Source organism: Salvelinus fontinalis, chromosome 9 (genome assembly GCF_029448725.1).
Source record: "Salvelinus fontinalis isolate EN_2023a chromosome 9, ASM2944872v1, whole genome shotgun sequence".
Classification (NCBI taxonomy): domain Eukaryota; kingdom Metazoa; phylum Chordata; class Actinopteri; order Salmoniformes; family Salmonidae; genus Salvelinus; species Salvelinus fontinalis.
Window position 1 is genome coordinate 12232791 of NC_074673.1, and position 15344 is coordinate 12248134.

At 42.9% G+C, this 15344-nt stretch overlaps 1 protein-coding gene across 4 annotated transcripts in view; it reads right to left on the minus strand.

The window, feature by feature from the left end:
• LOC129862075 (alpha-1,3-mannosyl-glycoprotein 4-beta-N-acetylglucosaminyltransferase C-like) overlaps positions 1–15344 on the minus strand; it is a 198867-nt gene that overhangs the window by 78286 nt on the left and 105237 nt on the right. For all 4 annotated transcript variants that reach the window (XR_008760719.1, XM_055933422.1, XM_055933420.1 and 1 more), the window contains exon 3: positions 10018–10113. The gene's annotated coding sequence lies outside the window, so the exon portion shown is untranslated. The remainder of the gene's footprint in view (positions 1–10017; positions 10114–15344) is intronic.

Consider the following 15344-nt stretch of genomic DNA (forward strand, 5'->3'; position numbering starts at 1 on the left):
TGTCCATCTCCTACTCGGTGAAAATGGTTTCTCAGATTGGTCTCTTCCTTCAATGGTCTCATATTCCCACACCTCCCACAGCATAAGCGTCTTATCATCATCACACTTTCTCATTCCATTTTCTCAGGGATGCTGGTGACATTTTGAAGTGTCTGATTCATGCCTTGAGACAGAGCGAGAAGGTTTGTGTGTGTGTTCGTGCGTGCGTGGGTGCATGCATGCATGCATTTGTGTATGGGTGTGTGTATGTGTGCATGTATGTGTGTGTGTGTGTATGCACATGTACATGTGTGTGTTTATGTGCCCGCACTTCTCCACCTCCAATCACACCCTCCCTCCCTCCTCACACCTCCTCTCTACTCCATGCCTGGAGCCAGACTCTTGTGTTGTCTACCTCAGAGAAGCTGGTACTTGGCATAAAGAAGAGGCTCCAGTGGATTCTGTGCTCCGCCTGCCAATGGGCTCTTTTGATCAGCCGCCAGGTGATGACAGGTGATCTACATTAATCTCAACCCTCCTGCCTCCCACCTCTCTCTCCTCTCTCTGTCATTCTCTTCTCTTCCCTCTTCCCTAACAGAGGGTCAGCGTGCTAAGCCCCAAGGCTAGGAGAGAAATGATATCTCATGGGAGGGCATTTTAGTTTTTCTCCTCTCAACAGTATTGGATCAACTTTGACTGATGCCTGCTGAGACATTTCAAACGTACAGAAAACCAAGATGGTGAGAAACCAGGTCGATCCTTGTGCTAGCATTTCATTCTGGAATACTGGATCCATGGAGTGGGAGTTAAATACACAATCTGAAACTTGAGTGTTTAAACTTCCTCAGGTTTATATCATACCGAGTGGTTGGGCTGCAAGCATCCAGCTTAAGCACCAGTGAAAGACACAGTAAGTTTACTCTCTCACTTTGACCTTTGTCCTGCACTCTGAACCTGACACAGCTAAGAGGTCACTATTGAGGATACTGTGGGAGAAGCTGGCACTATTGTAGAGCTGGAAGAGGCTTGTGTTTTCCATGATTAGAGCTGAAGAGATAAGAGTGCCAAACAGGATAACTTATTGTATTGTGCTGCTCTGGTAATTGAAGTCAGACAGATCCCACTGGCACTGTTAGAATTAATTGGAAGGTGAAAGGCTTCACAAACACTGTAATTGAGATTTGGAAAAATAAAAAGCCACTTTTATAGAAGAAGTAGAGCAAATCCTCTCCAGTAGCTAATCACTACTAACCACAGAAACACTCTCCAACACAGATTAACAGTGACACTTTGAAAGTAAGTTGGGTCAGTATCAAATTATACAATGGGTGGGACTAATCGTGAATGCTGATTGGTTAAAAGCGCATTCCAGGCGGTGTCTATTCCACAAGTTACCACCGGCTAAATCTATGACTTTAAAATGCCTATTTACTCTGTTCCATCTGACTGCCAAATCCACTGTCTCATCAGCCCAGCCAGGCAATTAATAAACTTGATCTCCACTATAAAAAGCATCTAGACATTATCTTACATTTATTTTTCTTCAACAGCGGAGATTTGTATAAACCTTGCTTTCTGTCTCTCCGACATTTGAAACATTGTTTCAATATTCAAATTCGATCTCCAGCTGTCCCATAGTAATTAACGTGTCGGAAGTCGGGACGAGACAGACAGGCAGCATTTCTCAGCCAGCCGAAATCATGAATCGTCTGTCATCCGTGCTTAGTCCCCTCCTTTACTCTCTGTTCACTCACGACTGCATGGCCAAGCACGACTCCAACACCATCATTTAGTTTGCTGACGACACAACGGTGGTAGCCCTGATCACTGATAACGATGAGACAGCCTATAGGGAGGTCAGAGAGCTGGCAGTGAATGTGGTGACCGAACAACAACCTCTCCCTCAACATGAGCAAGACAAAGGAGATGATCATGGACTATAGGAAAAGGAGGGCCGAACACACCCCCATTCACATCGACGGGGCTGTTGCTGAGTGGTAGAGAGTTTCAAGTTCTTTGGTGTTCACATCACCAACAAACAATCATGGTCCAAACACACCAAGACAGTCGTGAAGAGGCCATGACAACACCTTTTCCCCCTCAGGAGACTGAAAAGATTTCGCATGGGTCCCCAGATCCTCAAAAAGTTATACAGCTGCACCATCGAGAGCATCCTGACCTGTTGCATCACTGCCTGGTATAGCAACTGCTCGGGAATCCGACCGCAAGGCGCTACAGAGGGTAGTGCGTAGGAAGGCCCAAAGAATGGTCAAAGAATCCAGTCACCAAAGTCATAGACTGTTCTCTCTGCTACCGCACAGCAAACGGTACCAGAGCGCCAAGTCTAGGTCCAAAAGGCTCCTTAACAGCTACTACTCCAAGCCATATTTACATTGACAGCCTACACCGGCCAAACCCGGATGACGCTGGGCCAATTGTGCACTGCCCTATGGGACTCCCAATCACGGCCAGTTGCGATACAGCCTGGACGTAATTGCAAGATCAAATACGTGTGTGACTATCATCCCTGGATTACGGCTCACCACTTAAAATATCCTGTTAATTTTTCTTTTTTTAAAGAGGTGGTAATGACTGTAACACTAATACACTAATAAACACTTAACCTATTAAACGTAAAGTATTTGAATGAACTGTATCATACTGATGAAATCTAGTCCACCATAGAGCATTGAGAGCCATAACCACTGTAGGTAGGCTAACAACATACTGTACAGTTGAGAACTGATGAAATCTAGTCCACCATTGAAGCAGAAAGAGAGGCCTATTCCATGGTAACTTGGCTAACAGCTGCTGATGAACGAGGAGTGACGGCGTGTGATGTGGCTCCTCCATTAGAAAAAAACAACCAACTGTTATTTCTAAAGGTGATCACCTGCTTATTACTGTGATTTCCAGCAGGAATAACTCAGCTCAGTGCCTCAGCGGTGGTTGTTTTGGCAGAGGCGGGCGTTATTCAGCATGGCAGGCAGGAGCGGGGCTGCGTGGCGCAAGGTGTGACTTTGTTGTGTTGATGATGGAAAAACACTGTCTCTGTTCCAAATGGCACCCTTTTCCCTTTACAGGGCTCTACTTTTGACCAGGGCCATTCGGACTCTAGTCAAAAGTAGTGCACTACATAAGGAATAGGATACTATTTTGGACACCGACAGTGTGTCTTATCTTTCCAGACCCCTCAGGTTTGCTTTTGAAGGAGCTATTATCCATTTCATGATCTCACACCATTGTGATTGGAATTACTCAGTTGGATTGGTATGAAATGAAATGCAAAATGGCATTTGGTTTATGATTGACCATATTGTTCGTGTTTGTGGTTATTTTGTGGGCATCCATTTTGATTTAGCGAGGGGGTAGTGCTTTGTTGTGCGCTGTGTTAAATTGGCAATCAGATTGTCACATTACCATTCAGATGGCAAACGTGATGTTTCTGATAGCGTGATGTTTCTCTCTCTACCACTGTGAGGGCCATGTCCCTGTCTGCGTCCCAAATGGTGCCCTATTACCTTTACAGTATAGTGCACTACATAGGGAATAGGGTGTCATTTGGGATGTAGATAGGGACATGGCCCTCACAGTGGTAGAGAGAGAATGCTATTATGTTACTCTCCTTAAAGATCATCTACATCTGTATACGGCTAGCTGGAGAGAAAATAGAGCAGTAGCTAGCTATCGCTGCTCAGTGGTTCGCACTGCATGTCCAATCCATTTCAATGCTGCATTGCTCTGGACATTTAATCAAGCTCCCTTTTACAGCGATACGTCAATCTCCCCGAACACCCGCGAAAAGGGGATCAGGATGCATGAGTGGCGGAATGGGAGATGGAGAGAGCGAGAGTGATATAGTGAGAGAGAGGAAGAGAGAGAGAGAAAGAGGGAGGAAGAGTGTTCTAGTCTTCCGCAAATCTGTATTTTGAATCTGAAAATCATCTTTTGTCTCTGTTTAAACATTTGACTTGACATGTATTTTAACAATGGTGTAAACATAAAAAATTGCATGCAATCACCAAAGACAAATTACTTTATCGACCAGTGATCACCACATTCCAGATGCTCAAGGTTATTTAACAACTGCTCAAGCAACCATTCCCTCCATCACGTAAAATGCTGGTGGTGTTGAGCTGAGTGAAATCTGAAATAAACGTTATTGTGAAAGGGCTGCTTAGTGTGAGCTCTCTTTGACGCTATGCACAGCTTGGGCAGCTGGGATAGGTGCTCTAGCTCCACGCCAATCGGCTGTGATGTTTTTCTCAAGGCTACTTCCTCCTTCTCCCTGATATGGAATGTGAGTACACAGGCATTGGTTCTTGCTGTCTGTCCTGTAGGAAGAACAGCTGTTTGCATTCATCTTTAATGCAGATCACCCACATCAGTGTTGCTTCATTCGAGCGGATGAAGATCTGGTTCACTTCATTCTCACTTTAAACTGTTTCAAGTCACTTAAAGAATGTAAAATGTCTCATTCACTCAAGTGTCTCACTTCATACAGTTATCTGTTGATTGGAAAAGTATGTATCACATTTGCTTCTGTCAGTAAATGACGCCTCCCACCAGTCCGAAAATCAACTAACAATGGCTTTTTACTGGAGAATGGGAAGATTGAGACACCAGCAAAAACCAGAAGCTATTCAAACTGTTGCGTGAACCACCTGTTAACTTGAAAGTTATACAATCAATTTACAACTTACAATCTATGAGAACACTAAAGCTTCTTTACTGTTTCTGCACATCCACTGGTAAGAAGCTCCACATGGCCCTGAGAACGGTCTAGGCTGTGCCACTGTCAGTGATAACACATATCCTCTTGCTGTCGGTTGACAATTGTTCTACATAGTGACTCTGCTGTCTGTAGCACAGAAGTGTAAAAAGCAATAACAGCAGCAAAGTGCAACAGTGGCTTTGCTTTGCTGTCAATATTTTCTCTCTTGATAAACCCTCTGGGCAAGTGTACTTCTTCAGCCAGCCAACACAAACACAGCTTTGTCCTTGTTTGATCCTGTCAACAGTGTGTAGATACAATAGGCAGAAAATAAAGCCTTTTCACTCCGAGGGCTCTACTTCAACAAACCTAATGCTATGGTAAATCTAAGCGCTGGCGGTAGCGCTATAGGTCTGGGAGTATGTCAGAATTTGTTATCCTGATTTTCACAGACGGAATTATGAGAGCAAATAGCTGGTTGTAGGTGTGATGAGGGCTTGGCCACTCATTGGCCAATCAAGGCTTTCATGGCTTCATACTGCATGCGTTTGTCTCAAGTTCTATAGGTTATTGACAGTCTTTGCATTGTCATCAACTCCAATTAAGCTGGGGGCACGGAATATTCTCGTCCTAGTCCATTGTAGATTGATACTACAGTTTATTGATTAAATGGCATAGGCTACAGTAATAGCAGCAGTAAAAAATCATCCAGTGTTTGCTCAATATGTTTGGAGTGTTGAAAGTCAACATTGCTGTAAATGGCTTCAATGAGTATAGGCCTTTACGTACCACACTTCTCCTCAAATAAAGAATACTAGGCTCCCGTAAGTTGTATTGTATGTGTGAGGAACATTCTCAATAAGTATATAGCCTAGGCCTACCATTGATATGGCGTTATAGGAATGAAACATTTGAATATGTTTATAATCGGACAACAGGCGCTCCTTGAAAATGGAGCCGAATGGAGTATGCACTGCAGGTAGGCCTATGTAAATTCTCAATAATGCAAAAGCATGATGGCAAAAGCCTAGACCATTTAGAAACCTTTGATGGATAGGCTACTTGGCTAATGCATGTCCAGCATAAAAAAGACGCTAGATGCATTGCTGTTGAAACAGCTTTTGTTATAGTAGGGTAAGGGTAGCCTACTAAGGGCTTGTTTTTTAATCAAACGAAACGGAAAACAAGCAATTGTTAGAGGAAAATATCTTAAATGTTTCTAAATATGAGTGTCACCGGATTATCTCATCTCTCGTTCCATTATGGGCATATAGCCTACATGAAGGTTTTTTACCCACATCCAAAATATTAACAGGACTTAGCAAAAATAATATACAATAGCCTACATAAATAAAAAGGGGATGCCCACTCACTATTTTGCTGCTCCCAAACTTAATATTTTAATAAATCTTTGGTGATTAAGATTTATTTTAAAGCAGTCTCATGAGCCAAACCCATTATTGATAGTCCTGACTACTTGGTGAATACATTGAGCAGGACAAAGAAAACAGCCCGCAGTACAGTGAGAGGAGGGGGGGCTATGCTAGTTGTTTAAATGGGGGAAAAACATTTGTTTTTTATGTTTTTAAATACGTTTGGAGAGGCTGCACTTCCGTTGTGAAAATTCATGCCATAATCAACCCTAACCACAAGACCAGCTTTCCCCACCAGACATACTGAAATTGGCACTTTGGTGCACGTTTTTAGGGACACACCTCAGATATTGCCACCCTTCCTACCTCTGGGAAAGCCAGCTCATATAAGACAGGTACATTACCAATCCTAGCGCTAGGGTTTGAAAATACAAGAGTGCCAGCTTTAACAGGTCAAAATTGCGAACAAGCGTGTTTTTGACAATTGCTTTGGCTTAATGCCAGACGAAAATATAGTCCCGAGAGTCAGTGTCCTCAGTCTTTGCTGCCACCTCCAGAACACATATCTGTGGTCAGGACCACATATACTGCCCCGGAGACCAGGGTTCGATCCCCCATTTCACCTCTTCCAAAACCTCCACCCTCTCATATATCTCACTCTCTGACACTGTCGATCTCTATAGAAAATAAAACAATAAAATACAAAAGGAGGATGAAATTCTCCTTTGTCCTCCGCCTCAACTCATCCCAGATTCATGAGAGGAACTGATGAAACTAATGAGGGGGGGGGGGGGGGGGGGGACATGAGGACGGGCTCATTATAATGGTTGAAATGGAATGAACGGAACGGAGTCAAAAGTGGTTACCATATGTTTGGTACTGTTCCATCATTCCATTCCAGCCATTACAATGAGCCCGTCCTCCTATAGCTCCTCCCACCAGCCTCCACAGATGGAGACAGAGATAATGCGAAATTCTGTGTCTGTCCCACGGAACGGAAAAGAAAAACCCATTTGTAAACGCTAATTAGGAGATGTTTTTTTTAAGTGTATGCGGGCGACAGTGAGACAGCACTTTCTCATTGTGTTCACCTTTTATAATGTCAGATCACAGCGAGAGGCATCATTCGCTCTGCTACACTGAGTTGTAGGCTACAGTAGCTTCTCTGATGTATGGAGAAGTACAGTATAAGGGAAATTCAAGGAGAACAACAAAGAAATGGGTTGTTGCACGAAAAGAACGCCTTTTGCATCCCTTCAACATTTTAACTAGAAATTGTGCACCAATATTGTATTTTAAAAGCCTGTTATATTAAATGAAGTGCCCTTTAATATAGGCCACATGGAAAATTGAATACAACCCAAAACATGTATATGAATAAAAACTTGCCCAAATTCAACATTTTGACATGTCCCTCTGATTTATGGCCGATTTATGATGAAAATGTCAACCCTGTTACTTTATTTGGCACTTAGTAAACACTTACTATAGTCTTTTTATTTAACCTCTTGAGATGGGAAAACATGTTCTTTATGAAGTTGAACATGTCCTCTTTATGACAGAATGTTAAAATTAGGGGAAATATACAGTGCAATCGGGAAAGTATTCAGACCCCTTGACTTTTTCCACATTTTGTTATGTTACAGTCTTATTCTAAATTGATAAAATGTAGGGGGGTTTCTCATCAATCTACACACAATACACCATAATGACAAAGCAAAAACAGGTTTTTAGAAATGTTTGCAAAATTTCCACAAATAATAAACTGAAATACCTTCTTTACATAAGTATATAGACCCTTTGCTGCAGCATTGAATGTCCCCAAGAACACAGTGGCATCCATCATTCTTAAATGGAAGAAGTTTGGAACCACCAAGATTCTGACCAAACTGAGCAATCGGGGGAGAAGGGCCCTGGTCAGGGAGGTAACCAAGAACCCAATGGTCACTCTGACAGAGCTCCAAAGTTCCTCTGCGGAGATGGGAGAACCTTCCAGAAGGACAACCATCTCTGCAGCACTCCACCAATCAGGCATTTACGTTAGAGTGACCAGATGGAAGACACTCCTCAGTAAAAGGCACAAGACAGCCCACTTGGAGTTCGTGAAAAGGCACCCAAAGGACTCTCAGACCATGAGAAACGAGATTCTCTGGTCTGATGAAACCAAGGTTGAATTCTTTGGCCTGAATGCCAAGCGTCACGTCTGGAGGAAACCTGGCACCATCCCTACGGGGAAGCACGGTGGTGGCAGCATCATGCTATGGGGAAGTTTTTTAGCGGCAGGGACTGGGAGACTAGTCAGGATCGAGGAAAAGACGAACGGAGCAAAGTACAGAGAGGTCCTTGATGAAAACCTGCTCCAGAGCGCTCAGGATCTCAGACTGGGGTGAAGTTTCACTTAAGCACACAACCAAGACAATGCAGGAGTGGTTTAGGGACAAGTATCTGAATGTCCTTGAGGGGCCCAGCCAGAGCCTGGACTTGAACCTGATCAAACATCTCTGGAGAGACGTGAAAATACAGTAACTGTGCAGCGATGCTCCCTGTCCAACCTGACAGAGCTTGAGAGGATCTGCAGAAAAGAATTGGAGAAACTCCCCAAATACAGGTGTGTGTCTTACCCAAGAAGACTCGAGGCTGTAATCGCTGCCAAAGGTGCTTAAATAAAGTACTGAGTAAAGGATCTGAATGCTTATGTAAATGTGATATTTCTGTTGTTTTTTTGTAATACATTTGCAAAAATAAAAAAATAAACTATTTTCCCTTTGTTATTATGGGGTATTGTGTGTAGACTGATGAGGAAGAAAGGAAAAACAAGATGTAATCCATTTTAGAATAAGGCTGTAACGTAACAAAATGTGGAAAAGTCAAAGGGTCTGAATACTTTCCAAATGCACTGTGGGTATACAGTACCAGTCAAAAGTGTTTCTATATTTGACATTTTTTTACACTGCCGTTCAAAAGTTTGGGGTCACTTAGAAATGTTCTTGTTATCCATGAAAACATACATGAAATGAGTTGCAAAATGAAACGGAAATATAGTCAAGACGTTGACAAGGTTATATATAATGATTTTTAATTGAAATAATAATTGTGTCCTTCAAACTTGGCTTTCGTCAAAGAATCCTTCATTTGCAGCAATTACAGCACCTCCCACAAATTGGATTGGCTTGATGGGCACTTATTACGTGCCATACTGTCAAGCTGCTCCCACAACAGCTCAATAGGGTTGAGATCCGGTGACTGTGCTGGCCACTCCATTACAGACAGAATACCAGCTGACTGCTTCTTCCCTAAATAGTTCTTGCATAGTTTGGAGCTGTGCTTTGGGTCATTGTCCTGTTGTAGGAGGAAATTGGCTCCAATTAAGCACCATTCACAGGGTATGGCACGGCGTTGCAAAATGAGTCACCTCCAGAGTCGCCTCTTCACTGCTGACGTTGAGACTGGTGTTTTGCGGGTACGATTTAATGAAGCTGCCAGTTGAGGACTTGTGAGGCGTCTGTTTCTCAAACTCTAATGTACTTGTCCTCTGCTCAGTTGTGCACCGGGGCCTCCGACTCCTCTTTCTATTCTGGTTAGTCAGTTTGCGCTGTTCTGTGAAGGGAGTAGTACACAGCGTTGTATGAGATCTTCATTTTCTTGGCAATTTCTCGCTTGGAATAGTCTTCTCAAACCATCTCAATTGGGTTGAGGTCGGGTGATTGTGTAGGCCACAAAGACACGGCGGTTGGAACCAATGTAGAAAATAGTCAAAAATAAAGAAAAACCCTTGACTGAGACAGGTGTCCAAACTTTTGACTGGTACTGTATATATTTTTTTTACCAAGTTACACTACCCAAAAGGTACTCAATTGGTGAAACGACCCAACTATTAAACTATCCACGGCTGAAACTACTTCTATCAAATCTTGATTAATAATATAGTAATATCCTTCAATTTTACAGTACCTTTCAGCAGAAGTCAGATGTGTTAGTGGGAAGATGTCTGGTTTCTCTGAAGGTTGACATGGACTGGATCCACAAACAAATGCTCCTCAGTTGTTTCTGTCAAAAAGAAAGAGAGAGTCAGTCAAACGCACAGGAAGTGAATTCATTATACCGTGCACATCGGTATTCCATTGTTCATCTCTGTACCCTGTGTGTATGTGTCGCACATCAATATATTATACCGTGTGTTTTTCTATGTGAGTGTGCGTATGAAGCACATGTACCGTAGCGTGTGTGTAAGTGTATGTGCAGCTTGAGCATGCATGTGAAAGAGTAGCTCATTTTCTGCGTGCGCACACATACAACAAACAGTACAGCAAACAACAAGGTCACAACTCCCCTGAGCTTCCCACTGTGCCTAGTACACTGCCTTACATTTGAAGAGGACTCTCCTCTCAAGAGTTTCCCTGGTAAAGGAAAAACGCTGGCTTTGCCTACGATGTCCACTCTGTCTCTCTCTAGTCTCTAGTCTAACTGTGGCTGACTCTCTCTCTAATCTAACTGTTGTTCTCTCTCTCTCTCGCTCTCTCTCTCTCTAGTCTAACTGTTGTTCTCTCTCTCTCTTTCTCTCTCTCTCTCTAGTCTAACTGTCATTCACTCTCTCTCTCGCTCTCTCTTTCTCTCTCTAGTCTAACTGTTGTTCTCTCTCTCTTTCTCTCTCTCTCTAGTCTAACTGTTGTTCTCTCTCTTTCTCTCTCTCTCTAGTCTAACTGTTGTTCTCTCTCTCTCGCTCTCTCTTTCTCTCTCTAGTCTAACTGTTGTTCTCTCTCTTTCTCTCTCTCTCTAGTCTAACTGTCGTTCACTCTCTCTCTCTCGCTCTCACTTTCTCTCTCTAGTCTAACTGTTGTTCTCTCTCTCTTTCTCTCTCTCTCTCTAGTCTAACTGTTGTTCTCTCTCTTTCTCTCTCTCTCTAGTCTAACTGTCGTTCACTCTCTCTCTCGCTCTCTCTTTCTCTCTCTAGTCTAACTGTGGCTGATTGTCCCTCTCTACGTAGAGCACAGAGACACTGATGGCAGAGATGAGATGGTGTGGTGCTCCCACACAGAGGCAGGGTAATTGGCTCTCCATGATGGGCCATAAACATACATCACAGAGGAGGTGGAGCGCCAAACAGACAGCTAACTAAGCCTCTCTCACTCTTTCTCTGCTGCTCTGTCTCTGCTGCATGCACAAGAAGACACAGATATACACACACACACACACACACACACACACACACACACACACACACACACACACACACACACACACACACACACACACACACACACACACACACACACACACACACACACACACACACACACACACACACACACACACACACACACACACATAGCACATTGTCTTTGTTACTCTGGATATTCACGCTGCCTGCACGGGTCATGCCCTTCACGCCATTATCATAGCACCCAGTAGAACACCCGGCCCCCTTTTTTATTAGAACAAAACAATCATCATACGGTAATATACAGTTGTATACAGTAATTTATAGAGGACAACACTCTCTCTTAATCTCCATAGCACCATCACCATCACCCATAAGGGATGCCCTCGCAAGCAATTACCATAACACAATACTGTCACACATTAGTGATGCGCTGGATGACTCATAACCCACAGTCCCTGTGGTTTTTTCTTTCATTATTTTTATCTGCCGTTAGTACGTAGCCTCAGCTTTAGGGCCTAACTGTAGCATGTCAAATACACACCAATTGATGAACGCTTTTGGCAACTTGGTCATAAAAAGTTTACGTCAATCCACTGAGGCAAAAAGAAAAATGTAGGAGTTTTAATTCAATAAGAGAAAAGCTGTGAAATAGAGAGTTCAAAATGAATAGAGGGAAGGGCCAGAACGTTAGTCTAATGTTTGGTGAAGTGGTAAAAGATGATGATGATAGCAGTGTTGTGTGATGATTTGTGAGGCGCTATACAAATTCGACAGTCACAAGATGGAGACTGCAAAATGACACGTCAAGGGAACTGTACTGTTCAGATGGGTTAAATGGAATAATAGCCTAACTGAAATCTGGAAAGTGGCTGTAAATTTTGACTCTGGAACGTAAATAGCCCACCCAACTACCTCCAACCCCACATTGTTATTGTTTTTCTTCTCTTTTGCACCCCAGTATCTCTACTTGCACCCCAGTATCTCTACTTGCACCCCAGTATCTCTACTTGCACCCCAGTATCTCTACTTGCACCCCAGTATCTCTACTTGCACCCCAGTATCTCTACTTGCACCCCAGTATCTCTACTTGCACCCCAGTATCTCTACTTGCACCCCAGTATCTCTACTTGCACCCCAGTATCTCTACTTGCACATCATCATCTGCACATCTATCACTCCAGTGTTAATGTAAATTGTAATTATTTCGCCACTATTGCCTATTTATTGCCTTACCTCCCTAATCTTACTACATTTGCACACACTGTACATAGATTTTTCTATTGTGTTATTGACTGTATGTTTGTTTATCCCATGTGTAACTCTGTGCTGTTGTTTTTGTCGCACCACTTTGCTTTATCTTGGCCAGATCGCAGCTGTAAATGAGAACTTGTGTCACGTTCCTGACCTGTTTTCCTTTGTTTTGTATTCATTTTAGTTGGTCAGGGCGTGAGTTGGGTGGGTTCGTCTATGTTTGTATTTCTATGTGGGGTTTTGTGTTCGGCCTGGTATGATTCTCAATTAGAGACAGGTGTGTATTGTTTGTCTCTAATTGAGAGTCATACAAAGGCAGCCAGGGTTTCACTGGTGTTTTGTGGGTGTTTGTTCCTGTGTCCTCACAGGACAGTTGAAGGTTAGTCACGTTTGTTGTTTTGTAGTTTGTAGTGTCTTGTTTGCTGTTTTTTATTAAAAGATGTCTTATTTCCCTCAATCCGCATCTTGGTCCTATCCATGCTCCTCCTCGTCTAAGGGGGAGAACAACAATGACTGCCTTTACAACTTGTTCTTAACTAGCCTACCTGGTTAAATAAAGGTGAAATAAAAAACATTTAAAATTCTATATTTGCAGGTTAGGGTCGAGTGTGGGCCTCAGATGTTCACTTTATCACATATAGTCAGGCGGTTGTGGATGTGTTAAAAGCAATTGCGAGCGGGTGAACAAACATCTGACCCACGCATCACCATAACCCATATAGGATGACCTTGCTAACCATTACTATAAGACCATAGTGCCATGCATAATAGAGGCGATCCATTTCCACAGCACTATCACCATAGCACAGACCCTCCCTTCCATTATCATAACAGTATTGTCATAATAAGCAGGATGACCCTGCTAGTCATATCCACAAAACTCTAAGAAGAGGCATTTCTTTCAGACAGCAGCCTAACACAGGAAATGGGTGAAATAAGGGCACCCAAGGCTAAAACACAGAAGGAAACACACAGAGAAAGGGTGAAATAAGGGCACCCAAGGCTATAACACAGAAGGAAACACACAGAGAATGTGTGAAATAAGGGCACCCAAGGCTATAACACAGAAGGAAACATACAGAGAATGGGTGAAATAAGGGCACCCAAGGCTATAACACAGAAGGAAACACACAGAGAATGGGTGAAATAAGGGCACCCAAGGCTATAACACAGAAGGAAACACACAGAGAATGGGTGTTTTCAAAAGGTTTTCTCCTTTCAAAATTGGACTCTAAAGTGTAAACATTTTCTACACCATTCCTGGTTGTGCCTCTGAGTGAGTAACTGAAGCAAAAAGGCACGAGGGGATGTGGTTTATGGCCAATATACCACGGCTGAGGACTGTTCTTACCCGCCACGCTACGCAGAGTGCCTGGATACAGCCCTTAGCCGTGGTGTATTGGCCATATACCACAAACCCCCGAGGTGCCTTATTGCTATTATAAACCTGTTACAAACATAATTAGAACAGTAAAAATAAATGTTTTGTCATAGCCGTGGTATATGGCTTTCAGCCAAAGCATTCAGGGCTCGGACTCGGTTTGTAATTAGATATAAAACGTCTTCTTACTTTAATATAAAGAATATTCTCAATTTCATGGACTGTTGGTTAGAACAATTTTGTTGATCGGTAATAACCATTTAATTGCTCCTCCGAAGAGCAAGATACTTGAATTAAATGATCAATTCACTTGTTTAGATTACAGCATAGAGTTCCCCTTTCATAAATGAATACAATAAACCCGGTTTTGTAGGTGGGTGTGACTGAGTTTATAATATTAGCTTGCCTCAAAGATGAATCACAATAATAACATCTCTCTGACACGCTACTGTGTGGCTCCATCTCTGTGCTGTGGTGTCTCAATACTGTTTTGTAATATTTGTGTATTAATCTGTGTATTAAAACCATTAAACTGATTTTTTTTTTACCATTGTTCATCGCAGGATATAAATGGCAAAAATGAGGGTCTCGGTTTGAAAAACCCACACATAATTTATCCAATTCACTTTTCCCAAAATTAGAGTGACAGGTCTTACATGACCATTCTATTCTGAGACAATCCCGGATCCCGAGACCCCCCCCCACACACTATCGCTCGCTCTCACTCTCTCCAGACCCTTTCTCTCTACAGACTGTATCTTTAATGGGAAGAGTGAATGAGATGGAGGGAACAGGAAGAGGAAGAGTGAATGAAATGGAGGGAACATGGAAGAGGAAGAGTGAATGAAATGGAGGGAACAGGAAGAGGAAGAGTGAATGAGATGGAGGGAACAGGAAGAGGAAGAGTGAATCGGATGGGAGGAAGTGTGAATGAAATGGAGAGAACAGGAAGAGGAAGAGTGAATGAGATGGAGGGAACAGGAAGAGGAAGAGTGAATGAAATGTAGAGAACAGGAAGAGGAAGAGTGAATCGGATGGGAGGAAGTGTGAATGAAATGGAGAGAACAGGAAGAGGAAGAGTGAATGAGATGGAGGGAACAGGAAGAGGAATAGTGAATGAAATGGAGGGAACAGGAAGAGGAAGAGTGAATCGGATGGGAGGAAGTGGGAATGAAATGGAGAGAACAGGAAGAGGAAGAGTGAATGAGATGGAGGGAACAGGAAGAGGAAGAGTGAATCGGATGGAAGGAAGAGGAAGAGTGAATGAAATGGAGGGAACAGGAAGAGGAAGAGTGAATCGGATGGGAGGAAGTGTGAATGAAATGGAGAGAACAGGAAGAGGAAGAGTGAATGAGATGGAGGGAACAGGAAGAGGAATAGTGAATCGGATGGAAGGAAGAGGAAGAGTGAATGAAATGGAGAGAACAGGAAGAGGAAGAGTGAATGAGATGGAGGGAACAGGAAGAGGAAGAGTGAATGAAATGG